Genomic DNA, 15438 nt, shown 5'->3' on the forward strand with positions numbered 1-15438 from the left:
CAGGGGACGTCTAGGATCTTCATTCGAGGGCTCTTCTGCGAGTAGGAGCTTGAGGGATGAACGCTGGTTCAGATTTGGTGGAGAAGTATCGATGCTTTGTTCGGGCGGAAACATGGGTGTTGTAGGCATTCCAGATCTGTCTGGTTTTCATTCGTGCACTCCTCTCCAAGTGAGAGTTTGAGGGGTGAAGAAGAGCTGCAGTGGGTAATAATTTTGTGTGATGATATGTGAGTAATATAGCGGTGGCAATGAGTTAGAAGAATTGTTGAGAGATGATATAGGGGTGAGTCAGCGGTGGCAGTGGGTGATAAACTGCAATGGGTGGAAATGTAGGGGAGCTGGAGCTGCAGTGGGTGTCTTCGGCAGAGGTGTGGAGTGGGCAGCAGCATAGGCATCTTGATCTACAGTGGGTGGAAATGCAAGGGAGTTGGAGCTGCAGTGGATGTCTTCAGCAGGGGAGTTGTAGCAGGGGAGTTTTCCGGTGTTGGCTGTGGAGTCTTCTTCAGCACGGGAGTTTTCCGGTGTTGGCTGTGGAGTCTTCTCGGCCGGATTAGCAGCATAGGTGTGGAGTGGTTGGTGTGGGCAACAGCTCTGGCGTGGTTGGTGTATTGCAGAAGCTAAGGGGAGGCGTGGGCAGCAGACTAGGCGTAGGTGTGGAGTGGTTGGTGTATTGCAGAAGCTTAAGGGAGGCGTGGGCAGCAGACTAGGCGTTGTGGGTTGATTGAATAGATTTTAGTTTGGGTGGTATGGGATGCTTGGGTGTTGGAAAAATCGAGATTTGGTGGGTTGATTTTGTGGAGTGTCTTGTATTTTATTTTTAGTTAAATTCTTCTTAACTTAAAAAAAAAAAATAAAAATCAAGGGATTGATTGTATGGTTACGAGTAGCAGTAGTAGGGGTATTTTTATACTTTCCGAATCTCTCTCGATGCATGTCATCTACCTGTACCTTTAATTTCATGTTGTTAAATAAAATTTTTCTTTGCTGATAAAAAAAAAAAATAATAATGTGTACTACACTCAAAATGAATGTAATCTATTGATGTACCTCTTTTTTTCGGAAACTTTTATTAATATTTTTTTTAGGTAAGGTTGATTGTTATTTTATTTTTTTATTTTTTGTGTTTGTAGCATAAGGTAAATATGAAAATAAAAATATGTATGTATAAAAATTGACTATAAAATTGAGCATAGAAAAAATCTAAAGTGTGTGTACTTTGGGACTCAATTATTATGAGTGTTTTGTAATTGAATTTTGTAAAGATATATAATTCGTGAATAAGGAATATTTGCTATTTCTATAGTGAGGATAAAATGTTACAATGAGTAATAGGCTACTATTTTTATTATTTTTATTTTTATCTTTACTTAAATTGAAAAATATATATATTTTAAAAAATGTATTTGACTTAGAAGGGGCACCAAACGCGCTAGAGACTCATTCATTTGTAAATAAATGCAATAAAGGGACGGATGAATCATGGATGATATAAGATAGAGTTGAAATCGTATTAAAAACAAAATAAAAACAGTTGGATTCTATTTGACAAGGTTTTGATGACCCATGCTCTCAATATGTGCGTAATAGGCTTTGAAGAACCCATCATCCACCACATTCCAATTGTGTAAAAAGTTTTGTATACCAATTGGGCATGTTTATTTGGACAGATTAGATAAAAGGATTATAATCTATCGGACTGTTAGTTTTAGGATATATTGTCTCCGGATTATTTGGTTAGATTGAATTTGTATTCTATGTTTGTTTAGTCATAGGATTAAATGTCAGGATTTGACTATTCTATTAAATTCTATGTTTGTTTGAAATATTATGGAGAAAGATAAATGCTTAAAAGACTATTTTCCCCTTTGAATTATTTACTAAATAATAAGAATATTAAATCTGAATTATAAATTTTATTTAATTTTTTTACTAGAAATTTTAAAAAATTAAATAACTAGAATATTAATAAAACTTACATAAATTTATTTTAATTTGTAGTTGAGATTTTTAAATTTTATTTTACTTTACTATGTATAATTAATACCATATTATTATTAAAATAAATAATTTAATAAATAAAATATATTAAGTATAAATAATTTAATAAATAAATTTTATTTTTAAAGAGATATTAAATAGTAGAGGGTTAAAAATTAAATTTCACTACCTAATCCCCATGGGATGAGTTTATCCTATGGATTGTGTCCCCCCCCCCAAAAAAAAAAAAGGGAAAACATAACCATACGATCCTAACTAAGTTGGTACTGCAAGAAATGCCCAATCATTTGCTAACACAACCTTAAGGTTGATGAGAAACCAAAAACAAAAAACAAATCAAAACACAAAACAACCCAACAAGAACAGGACAGTAGTAGGGATAACAAAATAAGTATACCCCTGCACCCAACAAGAACAGGATAGTAGCATAATTTTTTTCTCAACCAACACCCCTAATGTTGAACTTTACTTGTTGCAGGTTGTATGTAATATCAATGATTGAAAATCCTAAGTAAATAGAACCAACAGCTTTGATCTACATTTCAACCCTCACTTTCTAGATGAATGTCATTAAAGATGCAATCATTCCACAATTTTCAGATGGTCCAAAGCACAGCCAAAGGAATGGCCTTCTAGATCACACCGTCCACCATTCCAATAAACTATGAACAGCACCTAGTTGTACCCATTGCATACCCCATCATTTTATGATATAGGACCAAACCTTCCAAACAAAATGACAAAGCAGTAACACATAGTTGACATTTTCCACCTCCTTATTACAAAAAAACGCAATTCACATTGGCCACAGCAGAAAGCACTCCAATTTTTTGCAAAAAACTAGAAGTCATGATACAAAATATGGCAATGATTAGTCCCATTTTATAAGTGAAAGAGTTTTTTTTTTTTTTTTTTTTTTTATCGGCAAAGAAAAACTTTATTGATGAATTCAAATAAAACAAAGCTTACAAGAAAACATCAACAAAGGGAGGAAAAGTGCAAGAGCAACATAGTGTTACTTCCTAATGCTAACTAAGTTGGCATCAAGAAAAACACAGACATACTCAGGCCTAAGTTGGAGGGATTCCAACAAACAACACAACAAAACAACAATAACAGACACCACCTATGCAAACAAGTCAATAGACACTGATAGCAACCCAAAGCCCCTATTACACAGCAAACTCAACCCCTTATGACTAATGCACCGCGATACAAACTAGATCCACCAATCCGAAGACATCAACACCCTTGCTGCACCAAGGAGTGTGCTAGATCAGTGGTAAAGAAACAGAGAAGCAAACAAACCAAGCATCCACACAGATCAGGAATGACTAAGAAGATGAATATTATTGACCAAATCATGGACCAAATATGCACAACTCATATAGTGATAGCCCATATAACAGTACTAATCTTAACCACTTCCTGCAAGGATTCTAGCTGGGAGATAAGTTGAGCCCTGTGAAACTTGCATTCATTTTGACATTTCCAAATTGCCCACAAAATAACAAGAGGTAGAGATTTCCACATTTGTCTTCCAATCTTTGAAAATTGAAATCCAGACCGCCAAATGAGAAGGTCCTCAATCGACCTAGGCATTACCCAGCTTAAACCCCACTAACCAACCAAATTAGACCAAACTTTCCAAACTAATGGGTAGAAGAGGAGCACATGATCATTTGTTTCAATCTTTGAATTACAAAAAACATAGGAGACACTAACATTTACACTCAAAACTCCAATTCTTTGCAAGCAAGCAGCTGATTTAATCCTATCCTTCCATGTCAACCAAGCGAATAATTGAGTTTTAGGAGAAGAGGGATTATTCCAAATAAATGAAGGGACAATAGAAGTAGCATCATCAATCCTGTTATACATAGACACAATAAAAAAACTGACTTGAAGAAGATGATGTCCAACATAGCCAATCTCCAAAGTTGGCTACTGGTTGCAGAGCTACATCTAGGATAGTGATTAGCCTTGACACCTCGACCTCATCCTATGCCCGGAAAAGCCTTTTGATTGTGAACTCTCACTCTCAAACATTACATCTTCTATCAAATACCATTCTCAGAGATTCCTCATTCTCTGTAGCCAACATAAAAAGTCTTGGAAATTCGTCTTTCAAACATTGCCCCTCTCAACCCATCTATCAGTCCAGAACCTGATTCTCTTCCCATTTCCAACCTTTTCCACAACATTTGACAGATAATAACTCTCTAGTTGAAGGTTACTAATAGCAACAGATAAGATGTCCTTCCAAACCCTTGAAGTTCTACTCGTATCATCTAAAAAAGATACCTATCCCCCTCCAACAGAAGGGTACTTGGCACATATCATATGTTTCCACAGCGCATGATCCTCAGTGCCAAACTTCCACTACCATTTTGAGAGCATACAGTCATTGAACACCCTGATTTTCCTGATACCCAACCCGCTTTGTTTCTTGCTCTTGGTTATTTCCGACCACTTCACCATATGTGATTTCCTTTCTGAGATAGAACCACCCCAAAGAAAAGTAGCCTGCAATCTATCAATTGTTTTTGCTACTCCCTTAGATAGTTTGAACACGAACAAATAGTACACTGGCAAACTTGACAACACTAACTTTATCAAAGTAACTCTACCACTATAGGATAACAATTTCCTCTTCCAAGAGGCCAGTTTAGCCTTAAACTTATCAATAACAGGCTTCCAAGTGCTCTTCCTCTTTGGGCTTGCTCCCAAGGGGAACCTAAGATAAGTAAGAGACAACTTTTTACATAGACAGTGCAATTTAGTTGCAAAATCTGACACTAACTCATCAGCCACTCCTACCCCACTCACATTACTTTTGTGAAAATTGATCTTAAGACCGGACATAAGCTCAATACACCTAAGTACTCTCTTGATTATTGAAATTTCATACCAATCCGCTTCATAGAAAATAATTGTGTTATCAACAAATTGGAGGTGTGTTAGGGAAACACCACAAGATCAAATCTTAACACCTTGAATCAAGACCAAGTCTTTTGCTTTAGTCAACAAGATATTAAGACCTTCGGCAACAAAGTTAAAAATGAATGACAACAGCGGGTCACCTTACCTAAGCCCTTTTCTTTGGAGTGAACTCAGATGTAGGAGATCCATTCACCAATACGGACACCCTAGCAGATGATATGCACTCTTTCATCCAACTAACCCACTTAAAATTGAACCTCATACTTGTGAGCATGGACAACAAAAAAAATCCCAATTTACCGAATCATACGCTTTCTCAAAATCTGATTTTAGAATTAAGCCCTTCGTGTGAGATTTTTTCCACCAACCAACCACCTCACTTGTAATCAAGACTCCATCAAAGATGTTTCTACCTTTTAAGAAAGCAGATTGTACTTTACTTACTATCTTAGGTGCAACATGCTTTAGTCTATTAGCCAACACTTCGACGAGGATTTTGTATATTGAACCAATCAGACTTATCGGTCTAAAATTTATGAGACCCCCTGGGCACTCCTTCTTAGGAACTAAGTCACAAAAAAGCTTGTTAAACCATTAGACACACTCTCATTTCTGTGGAAATCATTGAAGAAACAAACAGTTTCTGCTTTGAACACTTTCTAGCACTTTTGAAAACAAGCCAAATTAAAATCGTCTGGTCTAGGGGCCTTGTTATCCTCACACACCATCACTGCTACCCAGATATTTCTACTTCAGTGAATTCAGACTCAATCATTTCTACTTCCGGAGTGCCTCTAGTTGACTTGAATTACCCATCAAGCTTTGGTCTCACTTTCCAGTTGTCGGAAAATAGAGCCTTAAAATGCCTGAACACCTCCTCCTTTAGCTTAACTGGGGCCTCTACTAGAACCTCATCAACTGTTAGAGAGTTAAGCAAGTTTCTATTCTGCCTGCATGATACCAAAGGATGGAAAAATCGAGTATTCTTATCCCCCGTCAATGCCCAAGACATTCTTCATTTCTGTAGCCACAACCACTCCTCTCTTTTACTCTACTTCCATACCTTCCCTTCTAACACCTTCATTCTCTTCTCTTCAGTTCCATCAAGAAATCTGAATTCCGCAAACAGATATAGAGTGTGTAATTCCTCTTCCGCTACCTTAGATTATGCTTTATGTCCACAAACACCTCTGTATTCCAATATTTTAAGTTCAGCTTAAGTGCTTTCAATTTGAAAAAATAAAAAAACCAGCCCCTTCTGTTATAGCAGACTCCTCCCATGACTTATTAACATTAGATAGGAATTGAGGATGCAATACCCATGCATTAATGAATCTAAACGGCCTCAGATCCAATTCCCTAATATCCTCCATGAGTATGATTGGATAGTGATCCAACTTAGACCTTGGTAATCCCCAAAACTTAAATGTGAACTTTTGAACCCATTCAGGAGAAAGAAGAAATCTATCAAGCTTACACCATTTCTCACCATCCGTAGCATTACACCAAGTGAAATGTCTTCCCAGCATTAACAGCTCTGTAACTTTCATTAAATCAATGAAGTCATTGAAATCCGTTATTCCCACATACCTTCTTAGGCACCCATTTCGTTCCCCTAGGCTCCTAATTTCATTAAAGTCCCCCTCCCCCCCAGACACTATGGATACTAAAAACTGGACTTTAATCTAACAACAGAGTTCCAAAAATGACCTCTTTTTTATACATCATTTGGTACATAAACATTGGCCAAGTCTAGCTTGACTTTTCGTGCTCCTCTCGGATATGACTAGCCCTACAATTCGAACTCCCGTGATTCTGAATCTGATTCCACAAGTGCAATGGACTGCTTTGCCAGATACAGAGTCGCCATCTACATATTTTTTGAAAAATTTAGGAAACCCATGACTCGTGCCAAAGGCCACTGTAGACGTCCCCGAACGTCCCTGGTGGGAAATCCCGTTTTGTTCATTTGGGCTCACTACAGTTCAGGACTCAAATGTCACGATCCTGTATCTAATCTCGCAGAGTGCAATGCAAGACCGATGAATCATCAAAGAGTCCAAATCCGGCAAATCGTTTTCAAAAATAGTTTTTTTTGAAAGAAGTGCCAAACATAGACTGCTTTGTCAGATACAGAGTCGCCACCTAAATATTTTATTTTGGAAAATTTAGGAAACCCTGACTCGTTGCCTAAGGCCACGTGTCTGTCATCACCAAAGTTGCCTCGGTTCGGGAACTTGGGTACGATTGGGGAAGGTCACTTCGTGAGCACCCCTGCTCGCCCGATCAAAGATTGGCCTCTACTAACCATGATATCTAGTTTTGGAAACGTTATGTGCTCTTATTCTGGTTATTAGCCTAGATTTACTATGTGATGCGCACAACGTACAAATATAGACCGGATCGCCTGAATTGGAACAACACATCTCATGTTTGTTTTGAAAATGGTTTGCTACTCACAAGTAGGCTTAAAATGCAGATTTTGCCACCCTCGGGTGGGCTTAGAAAACAATATGATTTGCTACTCTCAAGTGGGCTTAAAACTCACAATTGATGAATTGTTCCAATCCAAATAACCCAACCTTCACCCACAGGCATTCAGGTAGGTATATCACATAAGCAATTAGTCTCATGGTAAACATGCTATCATGGCAGTCACTCACACACATGTGGGGATGCTAAAGCATAAACACTTACCGAGTATTCCAAGCCAAAACAGAAGCTATGTTAGAAATCCATGCATGATCCTAACTATACAGAAATGCCTAATGCAACACATGCAGGAATGCAATTACAATAGGCTTGGCTATTCTGAAGATGGCATGTGATGATGCTACAACTAACACGTATTCAATTTGGGATTGAAATACAAATGCAGTTAGTATGATGCGTTGAGCCCGGTGCATGCAAGACAGATGAATGATGCAAACATGCAAGCATAAGTATGCTAATCGAAACATGCCCTAATCTAACCATCATAAGCTGATAAATAAAAGGGAGAAAGACGTGGGGTTGGAAGACATGCATCACACGCACGCACACTTATTACAGTTGTGCTCTCACTCGGAGGGTCTGAATAAATAATACAGTCCGAATAATAATTATAGTCCGAATAAGTACAAAACCCTAATTAAATAACAATTTAACTAGGAAAGCAAGTAAATTAGCATGCAAATCCATGGACCGCCTCAGCTCTGTTTCGAATGATGAAAGATGCATGCTCGAGTTACCTTGCGCAGAAATCCATTGCGATGCCCTGATTCACCTCTGTTTGCAATTAATGCCGGAATGCTGTGCAAGACTTTAGAAAGCTGCTGATTTCTGATTTGCTGCAACAGAGAGCAAGAAAGGGACGCAGCAAAGTATTTTCACATATGTATGCCTGACAACGCTTCAGGGAGTGTAGTCCTCGATCCTCGTGCCACCAAATACGCATCTTGATGCATGATGGCCAAGGAGTCGAATTGCACGACTCGATGTGAAATGAATGCACATATAAACACAACAAGACCTGAACTCCATCATGGGTAATCGGGAGTGTCGGCGACCGGGAATTAAGACACGTTCCGTCACTCGGAGCACGAAACGTCCCTCATTTCCTGTGCTTGGGCTAACTCCTATCCCAAACACAATGCAAATGAGATGGCATACACAATACGACTAACATCCAACCTAGCATACGCAATGCTATGTAAAGGCATACACAATGCTCGATGTAACATGGCATACACAATGCTCTAACATGCAACCTAGCATACTGTAGACGTCCCCGAACGCCCCGGGAGGATGAGGTCCCGTTCCGTTCGTATTGGGCTCACTACAGTTCAGGACTCTTACATTGTCATGGTTCTTAATCTGAACCAAAGACTCCAAATCTAGCAAATCGTTTTGAGAAAACAGATTTTGAAAGAAGTGCCAAACATGGACTGCTTTGCCAGATACAGAGTCGCCACCTAAATATTTTATTTTGGGGAAATTTAGGAAACCCTGACTCGTTTGCCTAAGGCCACGTGTCCGTCATCACCAAAGTTGCCTCGGCTCGGGAACTTGGGTACGATTGGAGAAGGTCACTTCGTGAGCACCCCCGCTCGCCCGATCAAAGATCGGCCTCTACTAACCATGATACCTATTTTTGAAAACATTATGCGTTCTTATTTCGATTATTATCCTAGATTTACTATGTGATGCGCACAGCATACAAGTATAGACTGGATCGTCTGAATTGGAACAAAACATTTCATGTTTGTTTATTTGAAAATGGTTTGATGGTGCTACCCGCAAGTAGGCTAAGACATGGATTTGCCACCTTCGGGTGGGCTTAGAAAAACATGATTTTGCCACTATCTAGTGGGCTTAAAAAAAAACTCACAGTCAACGAATTATTCCAATCCAAATAACCCAACCTTCACCCACAGGCATTCAGGCAGTTATATCACATAAGCAATTAGCCTCATGGTAAGCATGCTATTCATGGCAGTCACTCACACGCATGCAAGGATGCTAAAGCATAAAACTTACCGAGTACTCCAAGCCAAAACAAAAGCTAATTAGAAATCCATGCATGATCCTAATTATACAGAAATGCCTAATGCAACATATGCAAAAGTGCAACTATAGCAGGCTCGGCTATTCTAAACATGACATATGAAATGCTACAGCTAACATGTATTCAACTTGGAATTGAAAATACAATGCAGTTAGTATGATGCGCCGAGCCCGGTGGATGCAAAACAGATGAATGAATGCAAACATGCTGTCATACTGTATGCTAATTTGAAGCATGCCTTAATCTAACCATCATAAGCGGGTAAATAAAAGGGAGAAAGACGTGGGGTTGGAAGACATACATCACACACACGCACACTTATTACAGTTGTACCCTTGCTCGGAGGGTCCGAAAAAATAATATAGTCCCAAATGAATAATTACAGTCCAAATATGTACAAAACCGTAATTAATTAACAAATTAAATCAGGAAAGCAATAAATTGGCATGCAAGCCAGGGACTGCCTGAAATCTGCTCCAGATGATGAATGATGCACGCTCGGGTTGCCTTGTGCGGAGAATACCTCGCGATGCCCCGATTTGCCTCTGTTTGCAATTGTTCTTGGAATGCGTGTCAAGCTCCAGAAGGCTGTCGATTTCTGATTTGCTGCAACAGAGAGCAAAAAAGGGGCATGGCAAAGTATTTTCACATATGTATGCATGACTACTCTTCAGGGAGTGTAGTCCTCGATTCTCGTGCCACCAATCACGCATATCGATGCATGATGGCCGAGGAGTCGAATTGCACGACTCAATATGAAATGAATGCACATATAAATACAACAAGACCTAAACTCCATCATGGATAATCCAGAGTGTTGGTGACTGGGAATTGAGACACGTTCCGTCACTCAAAGTACGAAACGTCCCTCATTTCCCGTGCTCGGGCTAACTCCTATCCCAAACACAATGCAATATGCATGACATGTATGAATGCAATTCTAACATGCAACCTAGCATACACAATGCTATGAAATGGCATACACAATGCGCGATGTAACTTGGCATACACGATGCTCTAACATACAACCTAGCATACACAATGCTATGAATTGAAATGGCATACACAATGCATAATGGGCTTACACTAACATGAGTGGACCTCAGCCACACTCACATCAGTAGCCATGAGATGAAAATGAGACTCTCGAAATACGTGCATGCATGCACGCAAACCGAGGACCAAGTCTAAGGCAACAAATGCCACTCTACCAAAGCATGGCAAGGCATGGAATATGGTATGAAAACATGCAAATTTCAGCGCTGAAATGTGATGCAAAATGGTCCCAAAACATGGAAACATGGCACCCGGTGCATGGAATGAACCCCGAAACTCGAAACTAGGCACATGAAATGACTTACGGCTATACAAAGCTTGCATTATTTGATCATGAAGAATGAAGAAAGATGCAAGACAGTCCCAAAACATGCATATTTCCAGTTTATAACAAGCCTAAAAAATGAACACAAATAGGGCTAATCTATCATGCAAAAATGGTCCTAAAAGAGAGATTAAACACAAAGGGACAGCAGCTGGCCCTAAATGGAAAAGAGCCCTTCAACAAAGTTGAATAGGGACTCAAAAAAAGGCACTTTACAGTTTACGTAAATCCACGAAAATAATCACAAATAAGGCCAAACTATCATGCAAGAAAAAGGCCTAAAGGAGGGATAAAGAAGCAAGTGATGGCTTCTGGCCTCAAACAGAGGAGAGCCCTTCAACAAAGTTGAAGAGGGGCTCAAAAAAAGATATTTTACAGTTTATGACCAAGTCCAAAACAACTCACAAATAAGCCTAAAATACTATGCAAAAATAGGCCTAAAAGAGAGGTAAAGAGGCAAGTGACAGCTGCTGGCCTCAAACAGAGGAGAGCCCTTCAACAATGTTGAAGAGGGGCTCAAAAAAAGTTATTTTATAGTTTATGGAAAAGTCCAAAACAACTCAAAAATAGGCCTAAAATACTATGCAAAAATTGGCCTAAAAGAGAGTTTAAACACAAAGGGTGAGGAGGGAACCTCAAACAGAGAAAGACCCTTAATTAAACATGGATATAAGCACAAAATATGACTATTTACAGTTTGGGTCGGAGCCCAAAAATGCAAGCAAGAAAGGCTTAAATATAGAACAAGAAAAGACTAGAAAAGGAAGAAAGAGGACTCACCCTTGAAGACCAATGAACTAGCATCTTTTGGTTGATGAAATGGTGCTCCTAACCTCTGGAAATAACCTCCAAGTTGCTGGAATGGAGTATGGAGGTGTGGTGCTATGAGGTAGTGTAGAAATGGTCCAAGAACAAAGGTATTTGATGGTTGAACGAGAGAGATGGAGGATGTATGTATGCAAGGCTCCAATTGGTTTTTGTCAACCCTTAGAAATGGTGGAGAGGTGTTGGTCTTATAGAGGGAGAGAGGCAAGGAAAGGGGAGGGAAATGAAATTCAAATTTTTTCCCCAAAAGAGCCCCCCTCGGATACAGGATCTGGGGGAAAAAGAGGGCATATCTGTAAGGAACTAGGTGAGGGGGTCATGGCCGGCCAGGTTTTGAGGGTTCAGGGGGCCGGCCGACCACCTCTCATGGCCGGCCGACCAAGGGTCAAAGAAGTCAAGCACAATTGCTGGTCGGCCACCTCATATTGGTGGCCTCCCATGTCTGCACAACACAACTATGTGGTCAAAACCCAGAAAATGTGAACCAGGAGAGAGAAAAACCCATTTTTTAGAGGGGTTCAAAAGGGGGGCCTCCCAGGTGTGTACAACACAAATATGGGGTTTAGGGTTCAAGAACGTGGCCCCGGGGTTGTCAACATTGGCTTTTAAGTGAGGAAAACGGGCGTCGGAGAGCGATGAAGAAATAAAGCTGGCTTTTTAGAATAGTTGCTGGCCTTCCACCCTCCTACAAGCTTCCTAACTATGAAAATAAGGTCTCCACCAAAAATGAACCAAAACGGATGCAAAACGGAGGTTCGGGGACCGAAACGCGCGGTTCGGAGCCCCAAAAATGGGCTGTTAAGCACCGGAGGTGGCGTTCGACCATGAAGTTGGTCTCTCGGACCCCAGTGTCCCTCAAATGGGAGTAAATAAGGTGTGTGCCAAAAATTGGAGCAAACGGAGGTGGTTAGGCGGTCCCGAACCGCGCCACACGGCCGTCGGCTCCAAAAAATCGGAAACCGGGCTCCAAACGGGAAAGATGGCCTACGACCTCGAAACGTAGCCTATGGCCACTGAGAGATGATCTACGAGACCTCTCCCTCCCTTCGGGAAGAGAAAACAGAGAAAACAGAGCCTGGTTTGCAAACCGAGACAAGGCACGGAAGAGTCCGGAAGTCCGAAGGCAAGGCTCGCAGCCGAGACTCTGAAACTTCTGAACGAGCACAATATGCAATATCACTGAGCGCTCAACTGGTGACGTCTGAGTCTTAAGGTCGGTTGAAAATGGGGTGTCTACAGTTGCCCCTCTTTGACAGAACTCGGAAGTCATAAGTAACGGGAGTGAATGTCAAAGCCTAGAGACGACCCATTTTTGACAAGGCCGAAGACTTAGACAAACATGTGAGATAAACAGAGATGCGCCCGCAGGCGTGCCCGCAGGCAAGGGGCAAGATGTGAAATGATATGCACAAAGCCAGACGTAACTTATGATCATGCAAATGCAGCAAGCTGTAATGAAGCACATATTCACAATAGATGCAACAGTTTTAAGCAAGAATGCAAAGCAACAACTACATTTTATGAAGTTAAGAATGCAGAGAATTGTTCGATTCTCGCCACGTCTCACATGGAGAAGATACAATACCTACGCGGTTCGTCTGGTCGCACCAGCCTCAAATGAACTGTACATACAATATCGTGCCTGGAAAAGGAAGAAACTTAACAAGCACAATATATTTTAACAACACATGTTGAAAGTGATATTGAATGCAGACAATCGCGGCGTCGATAGAAAGTGCATCGCAATGCGAGGAGTAACGTGCGTGACAACGCGGGTTAAGCACGAGGATTTGACAACACCTGTGAAACGTGCACAATAGTATGAGTGGTGTGCATGAGAATGCAAGTGACGTGCATAACAATGCAGAATAAATATGAATTCGGATGTGAATTTGTCGTAAAACGACGAGCAAAGAAATGCGAGTTTTCGATGAGGGTGACTCAATCGCGATCTCCGGTTTACCTTCCGGAGGGGTCGCAACATGTTCGAAAAGGATACATCTCACTTTTGACGAGTAACGACAAAAAACGCATCGAAAGTTGGAGTCGAAGTTCCGGTAGAGCGATTTCGCGACGGAAAGTGCACTTTTCTTGTACTTTTTCAGGTCTCGGGGACTCCAATCCTTCCCAAAATTTGCAGAGAGCTTGGTGGGCACTTGGGGAACACCACCGACCAGGTCTTGTCCCATGGAGAGGCCACCGACCAGCATTTTTCAAAGGGGGTGGTCGGCCTGCCACAAAAGGTGGTCGGCCGACCACCTAGCCCAAATTCGGGGCAGTTCGGTCATTTTGCTCTCATTTCTTTAAATACACTCGGCCAAAGCCTCACTCCTCACAACTTCAGCTCCAAAAACACCTTCTCTACCTTCCTAGACCATTTTCCTCTTCAGATCTGAGCTCTATACGCATTTTCCAATGCCCCACGCAAGTTATTTTCGCGAAATCTTTCAGTTTTCATCACTTTGGACCGATTAAATTTTGATTTCGGTGCTTCTTTTTTCATTTTCACCACTTGAGGTAAGTTTGTCTCAACATTTGGAAGATTTTCTCGGGGGTTGACTTTTGTTGACTTTTTCATTTCCCGAGAGTTGACTTTTGTTGACTTTTTCCAATTTTGGCTCATTTTGCTCATTTTTGCTCCTTTTGCAGATTTTCTGAAATGGCCGGTCGTTTTCCTCATGGTGGAGGTCCTCCGGACGTTGGGGATGATCCCGATGTTATGGCTCTGCCTCTGAGGGTTCGACCTTTCGTACCCGAGAGGTACGTCCCTCGAGCACATATCCTTCCGCGGGCTATTTTTTATCACTTCACTGATTTTGATGATCGAGCGCCTGGGGATCTGCTTTTGCGAGAGCCGGAGTCTCACCTCTCTCACGAGGCACGAGAGGTATTTATTTCGCCTTTTTTACATTTCTGCAACGTATTCCGCATTTTTGTATATTTCATGCCTCTTGCTATGCATATCTGCTCTTTTTAGCACGTAGCTTGTTCTGACGCTTAGCCCATGATACAGTATTCTGTTTGCATTTTGAACGCTTGAATTTCTGATTACGTAGCCCGTAACCTGTTGGTGAACACATAGCCCACATATATGTTGACAGTTGAACACTCAGCCCAAACTCTGAATTTCTGAACACGCAGCCCAAGTTGAGGTGAACACACAGCCCACACTTGTTGAGAGTAGAACACACAGCCCAAACTCTGAATTTCTGAACACACAGCCCAAGTTGAGGTGAACACACAGCCCACACTGATTAAGAGTAGAACACACAGCCCAAACTCTGAATTTCTGAACACGCAGCTCATTGTTGAGGTGAACTCATAGCCCACTGGTTTGTTGAGAGTAGAACGCACAGCCCAAACTCTGAATTTCTGAACACACAGCCCATTGTTGAGGTGAACTCACAGCCCACACTAATTTGTTGAGAGTAGAACGCACAGCCCAAACTCTGAATTTCTGAACACACAGCCCATTGTTGAGGTGAACTCACAGCCCACACTGATTTGTTGAGAGTAGAACGCACAGCCCAAACTCTGAATTTCTGAACACGCAGCCCATTGTTGAGGTGAACTCACAGCCCACACTGATTTGTTGAGAGTAGAACACACAGCCCAAACTTTGAATTTCTGAACACGCAGCCCAAGTTGAAGGTGAACACGCAGCACACATTTGTTGAGAGTAGAACACACAGCCCCAAACTCTGAATTTCTGAACACGCAGCCCAAGTTGAAGGCGAACACACAG

Source organism: Camellia sinensis, chromosome 2 (assembly GCF_055761805.1).
Source record: "Camellia sinensis isolate YWXY chromosome 2, ASM5576180v1, whole genome shotgun sequence".
In the NCBI taxonomy this organism is placed as follows: domain Eukaryota; kingdom Viridiplantae; phylum Streptophyta; class Magnoliopsida; order Ericales; family Theaceae; genus Camellia; species Camellia sinensis.